The sequence below is a fragment of the Ictalurus furcatus genome, chromosome 8 (assembly GCF_023375685.1).
Source record: "Ictalurus furcatus strain D&B chromosome 8, Billie_1.0, whole genome shotgun sequence".
Taxonomy (NCBI): Eukaryota; Metazoa; Chordata; class Actinopteri; order Siluriformes; family Ictaluridae; genus Ictalurus; species Ictalurus furcatus.
Window position 1 is genome coordinate 1,356,548 of NC_071262.1, and position 9,434 is coordinate 1,365,981.

Genomic DNA, 9,434 nt, shown 5'->3' on the forward strand with positions numbered 1-9,434 from the left:
CGCCGAGCTCCGATTGGCCGCCCGTGTGGACGCAGCGGAGCTTTAAAGGGGCCGCATGCAACGGAGGCGCAAAGAAGGAGCTCGAGCATCTCCATCTCATCCAAACCTTCTCTCCATCCCTCCATCCCTCCATCACCCCATCCCCGGGCGCTCCAGCAGACGTAAGACGTTTTCTAAAATCCTCTTTTATATATATATAAATATAAATATAAATATATAAAACAATGAATTAATTTCCTTGTCTTTGTGCATGTGTGGTGCATGTTGACAGATTAATGCTTAAGAATATACGAGAAGAAGAAGAGGGTGTAGGCTTTTTTTTTTCTTCTCCTTAATAATGGTGTCATTATAATTTACAAAAAAAAAAACAACAACACTTGTTTTGTAAATGAATCTGATGTTTTTATTCTTTGCATCTCATAACCGCAGACAGTGTGTGTCTTTTTCTTCTTCTTCTTCTTCTTCTTCTTCTTCTTCATGACATCTAACCAGATGATTTATTTATAGGACAAACGAAATAAGTAAGATAATCTGGACCGACAATTAACCTCCTGATGTGTTTAAAAAAAAAAGGAGAGAGAGAGAGAGAGCGAGAGCGAGAGAGAGAGAGAGAGGTTATGGACAGGGCATGGATTTGGAAAAGAGAGCATTATAAATATATTTCTAAATGTCTTTAATTTTCTGAGAGGCGATTGAGCGAGTGTGTGTGTGTGTGTGTGTGTGTGTGTGTGTGAGACAGAGAGAGAGAGAGGAGTCAACCCAAACTTACTGACAGAGCGATGTTAGGAATATCAACAGGTACACAGCAGAGAGACGAGAGACGAGTGTTAGACGAACACCTACAGACTGTAATATAAATCTACACCGTGAAAACAAAACAAATCCCTAACTTCTTTATATTCTTTACCATTTTACATTTGTAAACCCTGAGGCTTCATAAAAAAAAAAAACACGTGCGAGTGGTGTAAGACTTCAATTCTTTACGTTCGTACGTGTCTTTACATCTCCAAGCCCCGAGTCTTATTATATAAAATTGCGCACAAATGTGAAGTTAGATGTGAGCGATCGAATGAACGGGTGTGAGAACTCAACTGAACGCTGCAGGTCTTCATTCTGAAATGATTTATACATTCTGACTTACTTCATTTCTTTACATTTCCTAACCTTTAGACTGTTATTTAATACAGAAAATGCCTGCTTACCGTCTAGTTAAATACAAATAATTAAGGATCAATTAAAATACAAAGCGAATGAATGAATGAAACCGTAGATCTTCACTGTAAAAGCTTTTTTAAATGATCGCTACATCGGGTTACGTTTGGTTAAATTCTTTCGTACCTTTAACCTCTTCGGACCTGATTTATTTATTTTTTCTTCTTCTTCTAGGCTTAAAACCTTGATAAATACGACGCGTGTAAATAAGAAAACCTGTATTTCATTTTCTTCCCGTTTTATAGTATTGATCTTTTCTGGAACGCTCGGCGAACCAATCAGCTATCAACGTCTCACGTCTGTTCGTTAACGCATTTCAATTCGATGCGATGAAGCAAAATCTGCGAACCCTGTGACGTACGTCGGGAAGGACGCGGCGTGCGGAGAGCTTACGAGACGCGTAACTGGATCGGGATTCGTTTCTACGCGGTCAAAGCGTTAAAGGGGCTTGATACGCATCGACCGAGGTCAAGGAAACATTCGAATACCGAGTAACGTTAAAATAAAAAGCTGATATTAGGTTAGAAGGACGCGAAACAAAAATGGCGGCCGGTCCGAATGTAGAAAATGGAGATCTGTAGCTCGAAGGAATCTCGGGTTTTAAACGTGTACTACGGTAAAAATAAATAAATAAATAAATGAAATGAAGTGAAATTGTGAATTAGTTGAAACGCCACAGTTTCGGCCTGCGTGCTAATTCTTCACTCGATCCGTTTATCGAACGTAACCGCTGTGTCCGTCCTCGTCTCCTCGTGTACGCTTTATTTCTTTTCCAGACGTGGTATAGATTAGAGTTGAAGCGCCCCTCCAAGACCCATAATTCCCCAGCTGTGTGTTGACCCAAATGACTACAATTAAGGCTGAAGAGCTCTCTATTATAGTTATCCTCGGTTAAATCCAATAGCGAAGCGCCGCTCTGCACCCCGATTGCATCTTTACTGTCGCCGTGGTCGTGTATAGAGAGAGAGAGAGACAGAGAGAGAGACAGAGAGAGACAGAGAGAGAGACAGAGAGAGAGAGACAGCGCTTTCTGATGGCCTTCCCTCAGGCTTTAACTCCCATATATTCCACTGTGTAATGAAATTGCCTCAGCCAAACTCCACCACCCTCCCTCAGGATCGAGCTCAGGGTGTGTGTGTGTGTGTGTGTGTGTGTGTGTGTGTGTGTGTGTGTGTGTTTAATTCACAACCTACAGTGTTTATTTCAGTCTCTCTGGACATTTCTTTGTGTTAAATCAACACTATTTACATCCTTACAGCTCTTCATGGTTGAGTTGATTTGATAACCTCCCCCCCCCCCCGCACAATATTAATAATATTTTCCCTTAACTTTTTTTTCCCTTTTTCTCAATCATTATAGTCAATAATCATTATTCATTTTCACCAACCCTAACAATTTATTTTTAAATAACTTTAAAAGCAGAAACGTTTAGCTTGTTCACGTGCATCCTTTCATTCCCCCCCCCCCCAATTATCTGTTTATTTCATGTAAATATTCATATATTATCTAAGACAGCCTACAGAATATCGTCCCAAATCATTTCTAAACCACTGAATGATAACAAATTAAGGACATGTTCATGTCTTATTCTATAGGAGACGCTTTCTGAACATAATTACGTACGTGTTTAAAAACAGAAATGGTCCTAAACTGGAGTTTTAGGTCTTGAGGTATAAACGGGGGTCACGGTTGAACCTGAAAGATGATTTGTTTGTTCGTTTGTTTGTTTTGTTTGTTTGTCGAGACGAGAGAGAAAAAAAACCCCCCTCCATACAGCACGTCCTTTTTCTCACGGAGTAGCTGTGATCCTTTAGAGAGAGCGCATCAGGGGTTCTATTATTATTTATAAGAAAGATGTTTTTTTCTGCTTTTATTGAGATACAAATGGACCTCATTGACCTCGTGTGTCTCCTGAGGGTCGTAATTCTTAAAAAAAAAAAAAAAACACTCATGAAAATGTTCTAAAGTGTTGTGATCAAAATCTGTAAAAAAAAAAAAAAAAAAAAAAAAAAGCAAATAACAACAACAAAATTGACAGAACAAGATTTAGCAAGTGTTGAGAAAGTGATAACGAGGAGATTTCCTCATTTGCATAATTTATGAAGCTGATATGTTAACAGCTGTTGCTTCACGCTGGCATGAATTAGCCTCGAGGTGTGTGTGTGTGTGTGTGTGTGTGTGTGTGTGTGTTGGTTTTTTATTTTTTTATTTCCAGCACTTCGGACAGCGCTTACGGTCCTCGAGTGGAGGAAAGGAATATTAATGTTAATACACACTAAGATGTTTTGCAATAAATATAAATATTAGCATCCTATATTTAAGTGATATAGATCTCTGTAGATATGCAATTCATAATTGACAATTTTTCGTACTCTTATTGAGCTGTGTAAGGAGTGTTTATATATATATATATATATATCGTTATTATTAGTAGTAGTAGTAGTAGTATTAATATTCATATGTATAATATTATTACTATTATTTTGCCACATCTGGTTAAAACGGTTAAAAATGTGTCCTCAGAGAAATTTCCCCCCAAAAAAACCTGCTAATTGTGTCATTTTAAAAATGTAAACTCCATCTTCTTGTTTTCATGTTATCGTGCGTGACGTTTAAACATAAAATCGAAAATACATACGATAAAAACCCCCACATAATTTCTTAAAAGTACCTATATGTGTTTTAAAGGATTTTAAAAGTAAAATAATAATAATAATAATAATAATAATCAAAAACACACACCAGATCCGGTAGGCAATATCAGTCAGGATGTAAGATACAAGGTTGTTAAATCCCGAGCTATTAGCGCTTTCGCTGCTTCCATGCAGCCACCTGTTACGTGCTGTTTTCCGAAGGATCGCCTTCACATTAGCTTTCTGTCGGCTGCCATATGTCTCCGCTTTATCAGAGCTGCAGAATAAATAAATCACAGCTGGAGGAATTATAAACCTTCCTGCACAAATTTCATGCAGCGTTAATAAAAATCTGTTGCAGCTACAAAGAATTAAATACGTCAAGGAACTAAAGTCAAAAACTAAAACAGACAAGAAGGAAATATATATATATATATATATATATAGATATATATATATATATATATATATATATATATATATATATATATATATATATATAAACAACAGGCTGCTTTTATTTATGTTTTATTTAAAAACATGAAAAAGATTAAACAGAAATGAAAGGAAAGAATGTAAGTAAGTAAGTAAAGAAAGAAATGAAGGAAAGTGTGCAGGTAGTTACAATAAATAAATAAATAAATAAATAAATGTGTGAATATATAATAGAAGAAAGATAGAAATGTAAATAAATAAGTTATAACATGCATTAATAAATACTGTGTGGAAACAAATATAATGAAATAAATCTATAAATAGATAAATATACAGATACACTTTGTTTATATATATATATAGAGAGAGAGAGAGAGAGAGAGAGAGAACGAACAAGCAAAAGAAAGAAAACACAAATAAATAAATATAATATGAATTATTTATTCCATAATGGGAAAATCTTCTTAACAAAGTAGCTTTTAAAAGGAAAATAAGCAGTGAGTGTGAACGGGGGGCGACGCTAGTCGTGCTCGATGATAGTTAGCTAGATTTATAGCTACGCTTACGGCGGAAGTGGAAATATTTATGTTATAATAGTAAAACATTTTTTAATTGTATTTCTGTATGTCAGGTTTGTAGCCACGCCCACCAATCCTTTGATGGCTGTAATGCGTAAATTGCTAGTTTGTAGATGGAATTTGTGAATTTGCACTTTTGGACTTGTTCAAATACAAAACGTTGTGAAAAACATTGTTGCTAGGCAACTGGCGTATGCAGCGGATCCTGAGGTTTTACAGTCTAGCTAGCTAGCACGTGGCGGTTAAGTCTTGTTTTTTTTTGTTTTTTTATACCAACACGTGAAGGCACGATGACAGAGGAAATGAGACAAAATCGTCTGGAATATTAACTTTTCCCTCAGAAGTGTTGATAAAGCACCAAGAAAAGACTCTGATTAAAAATTAGACTTAGCAAACACAACTGTTTAGCAAATACGAGAGCGGACAATCCGTACAGGACCGCCTCATGAACTTATATATAAATGATCAGGGAATGCCTTTAATCTCAATGTCCCTTGAGAATGCCTTTAATCTGAGAAAAAAAAAAGAACAACTAAAAACTCTGGCTGTTTTACAGGTAGTGGAAATTAGCTTGCTAGCCTAGCGATGTCGCTAGCGCCAGAAAGTGAGTCAGCGAATTCTAGAAACCTAAAATATCAAACTTAATAAATATAAATTAAAAAAATGACTCACTTGGGCGAAGTAAGAAAAACGAGCTGTTTTGGTTAGGATTCTGTTCAGCTGTGTAGCTGTAATGCTAACGCAAAATCTGCGTTCAACTAGCTACAGTGACTAGCTAGCATCTCTGAGTGTCACGACTAGCTGTTCTATCTTCAGTGCGTGATAGGAAAAGCTTTGTTAAGGAAATGAAATTTTTGTTGTTAGAAATGTTATTTTGTGAAATAAGAGCGTGACAGACCCCGAGAGAGAGAGAGAGAGACAGAACCGTAAGCTCAACACAGCTAGCGTGCGTATGTCAGCATGTTACAGATAACAGATAGAGGTGAAGGATTAGCCGAGCTGGATGATTATTAGCGCAGCTGGTTTGGTCATTTTCCTCATCAGGCGGCGGTGACAGCTTCATGTTTTTACACATTTTCGTGCAACGAAAGGGGGGAAAAAAAGGGGAAAAAAAAAAAATCCCCCACATTTGCCGAAACGGCATCCCGGACGTTCGAGCGTGCGTGGTGCTCGGAAATCCTTTTAGAGCAGGTGTTCAAACAAGCGGGATTAACGTAATGAGATGCAATTACATGCAGCTTGGTTACTGTTGCTCAAAGTCCACCGTCAACTTCTGGAGGGGAAAAAAAACCTCAGAAAAAACACCCGAGCAGGACTCGCATTATTCGCTTTATAAAACACGACGTGTGCACTTTTTGATAAAACACACACACACACACACACAATGCTAAATCTACACACACGGCAAACAGAATGTAAAAGCAAGCAGCCTTCCATGGCCATTATCTTCTTCCTCAACAGATGTTCTTGTGATTGCTGGCTCGATTTCAGCGAGGAAAAAAATACACGGAAAAAACCCCCGAACAACTGTACACGATGAAGGACCTTCTGTCGATCTGAGATAGCGAGTGTTTAACATACAGAATTTACTTTCAGGCACCAGTAGGTTTGGATAATGTTGATTTCTCTCTCTCTCTCTCTCTCTCTCTCTCACACACACACACACACGGTCTCTCAGCATGTAATAAGCTTTTTAATTTAGTTTTATTCTTTTTCAGTTGAGCGCCGGACCTTGAGGCAAGGACAATGTGATTTAAAAAGCGTAGTTGTTACGTAAATACACAGTCTCACGTGTATTACATTCACTTCACTGAACAAATCGAATCTGTTGACAGAACAGAGCGAGGTTAACGCCCCTGATTTTTACCTTCTGTTCGCGTTTCAGCGGAATAAAATAAAAATAGCAACCCGTACTGTTTAGCTACCGTTTCCACGTCCACGTCGTTCAGCTACCTTCATACGGCTGTTGCCATGGCAACATCTCAAAGTGCATTGTTATATCGCGGTTTAAAAATCCATAGCGAAGCCCAGATTCACGCCTAGCCTAGCACGTTATTTGTCACGTAGCCCCGCTGAAAAGAAAAAAAAAAACAAACAATAGACACCATCACAGAAATTCTAATGGGTTCCACTACAAATACCATTACAAACCATCAGCTAGCCATTAAAACCGTTACCGTTATTGATCCTTAATGGTATCCAACCCTAGACATAATCACTAGAAGGCAACAAATTACCACAGGGACCATTACAGTTTCCATTATAACCATTAAAAATTCTATGATGGTTTGTGTTGTTTGTTTTTTCAGTAGGATGTCGTCATGGATACGTTGTAAAGTGGTTAGAAAAGGCGTGTAGTGAGTGTAAATTTATGACTTGTGTATATTTACATTGAAGGCGTGTCGATAGAAGATGATAACGCGCGCAACGCAGCCAATCAGAAACGTAGCCACGGTGTAATTTCATACGCGTGGTTCCACTCGGCTGTGTGCGGTGCTGATGGGGGGGGGGTAAATACTTTTTTTTCCCGCCGTGACCCTGATTGGACGCTACTCTGGATTTAAAACAGTCTAATGAGCCCCAGTTACACTTCCTCAGGTGTTCGATAAGTAACAGGCTAAATTTCCCAAATAACCTGATTGTGAACGCGCTGAGCGTACTTACACTAAGCTTCATTTCCGGCCGAATTTTTGCGACGAATGTCATGTTTTATTCCAATCAGAGCATGGGTGCATCCCTAAGATAAAAAAACAAACAAATAAGGCTGTATTGATATTAATAAAATTAATCTAAAGTTTAAAGAGATAGTAATAGCAAACACCACAGGAAGAGCAGTTCAGTCACTTCGGATGCCATTTCCTGATTTGGAAGTCACAGAGAGATAGATGTGGGCTAAAATTACATCATGGCTGCACAATTGAACGTGATGGGTTGGCGTTTCTCGTAGCTCTATCATGTCACCATGGCAACAGTCCTTAATAATTGTTTGTTTGGTATTCGCGCATCACTAATCACAATTAAACTGATATTAATTGTGCAGAAAATATTTCTCTCTCTCATTAAAAGCAACCATAAAAGAACGAGATAACGTCCTTTGAGATGTAACCATAGCAACAGCCGTCCCGGTTTATAATGCCTCAGGTGTTTCTGTACGTGGTTCGCAAGTATTAGACTAAATTTCCCAAATAACGTGCTTTCAAACAGCCATTAAATTTGTTTTAAGCTTCAGCTGGGTTTGAATAGAATGCCCCGTTTTATTTATTTTATTCAACCCAGAGCATGGGAGCATGGAGATACAAAACATGTAGATGTTTACGAACAGCAAAAGGTTCACGTACACACACGGTCGTACCAGGAACTTTCGGTGAAGCTTTTTAAGACTGGAGAATGTCGAAAATTCCTTCGTGTCTTTTTTTGTGAAGCGCTTTTCATCATAATCGCTGAGAATAAATATGAAATAAACCTAATTTCTCCAAACGTCCTTCGGTTTTATTCTGAAGCGTCTGTTAAGAAAAAAAAAAAAAAACCTGACTGTAATCCTGTATTGAAGCATAACTTCATAAATTCATTCTTTAAGTGGGTAAAGTCATGTGAACACTGTTGCTAGGCGACTAGGAAAGCTGGCTTCCAAGAATGGAGGCTAGTTAATAAATGAGCTAACGAGTTTAATGATGTAGCGTAAACCATCCATCCATCCATCTTCTATACCGCTTATCCTTCCTTCAGGGTCACGGGGGAACCTGGAGCCTACCCCAGGGAGCACCGGGCACAAGGCGGGGTACACCCTGGACACGGTGCCAATCCATGTAGCGTAAACTAAACCACGATATTGGAAATATCAACATTTCTCTCAGGTGTGTCGATGAAGAAAACATTCTGTACGACTTAAACGACACTTTACGTACGCTTAGCATTGGGCGTTAAAAGAAACGTGATTATATTATAGCTATAGATAGCGTTTAGATAGATATGTGCGAAACTGAAACACAAGAACAGCGACTGGAAATAACGTGCTACGTCTGCGCAGAGACTCGCAACATAAACTCCGAAATGAACGTCACGCGAAACGGCTGCACCTTTTAACCGCTCTGAAACATTCTTGCGATTCCTTCGTTTCGTCGTAGCGCTCCCATCGCGCTAGGTAACGTGTTCACGGTGATCTGTTTCCTTCTTTCAAGACCTGCGTAACAAACGAGCCGTTAAGAACGTCTAACGGTTTCCATCACAGTAATAGGAATTGTCTTATTTAGCTACAGGTTTCTATGGTTACTGTTAAGAACTGCCAGAAGGTACATGATTACCATTGAAATAAAAATTAGGGTAAAGTTAAAACTGAAACGTCCTAAAAACGTAACATTTCTAACGGTTTCTCCTGGTGTCATTTTCTAAAGGTTAAGACGCGGAAAGAGAACAAGGAACTGTTCTTTTAGTGAAATTAGAATAACGACTAAAAGTAAACGGAATTGGAAATTGTTTTATTGATTATCAAACGGAAATGTCATAACTTTTATCCAATTATAAGTGCGCTGAAGGTTCTGTGAAACCTGTTGTCACTTACGTTAGAGCAGCTATAAAC

The 9,434-nt window shown here is 38.3% G+C and overlaps 1 long non-coding RNA gene across 4 annotated transcripts in view; it reads left to right on the forward strand.

Annotated features, from left to right (window-relative positions):
* The window catches only part of LOC128611467 (uncharacterized), a 24,253-nt gene continuing 14,819 nt past the window's right edge, over positions 1–9,434 (forward strand). For 3 of the 4 annotated variants that reach the window (XR_008386563.1, XR_008386565.1, XR_008386562.1), the window contains exon 1: positions 5,931–6,460. This is a non-coding gene — a long non-coding RNA (uncharacterized LOC128611467). Of the gene's footprint in view, positions 162–5,930; positions 6,461–9,434 lie in introns of those variants that run through there. The other variant, XR_008386564.1, reaches the window with a different exon arrangement.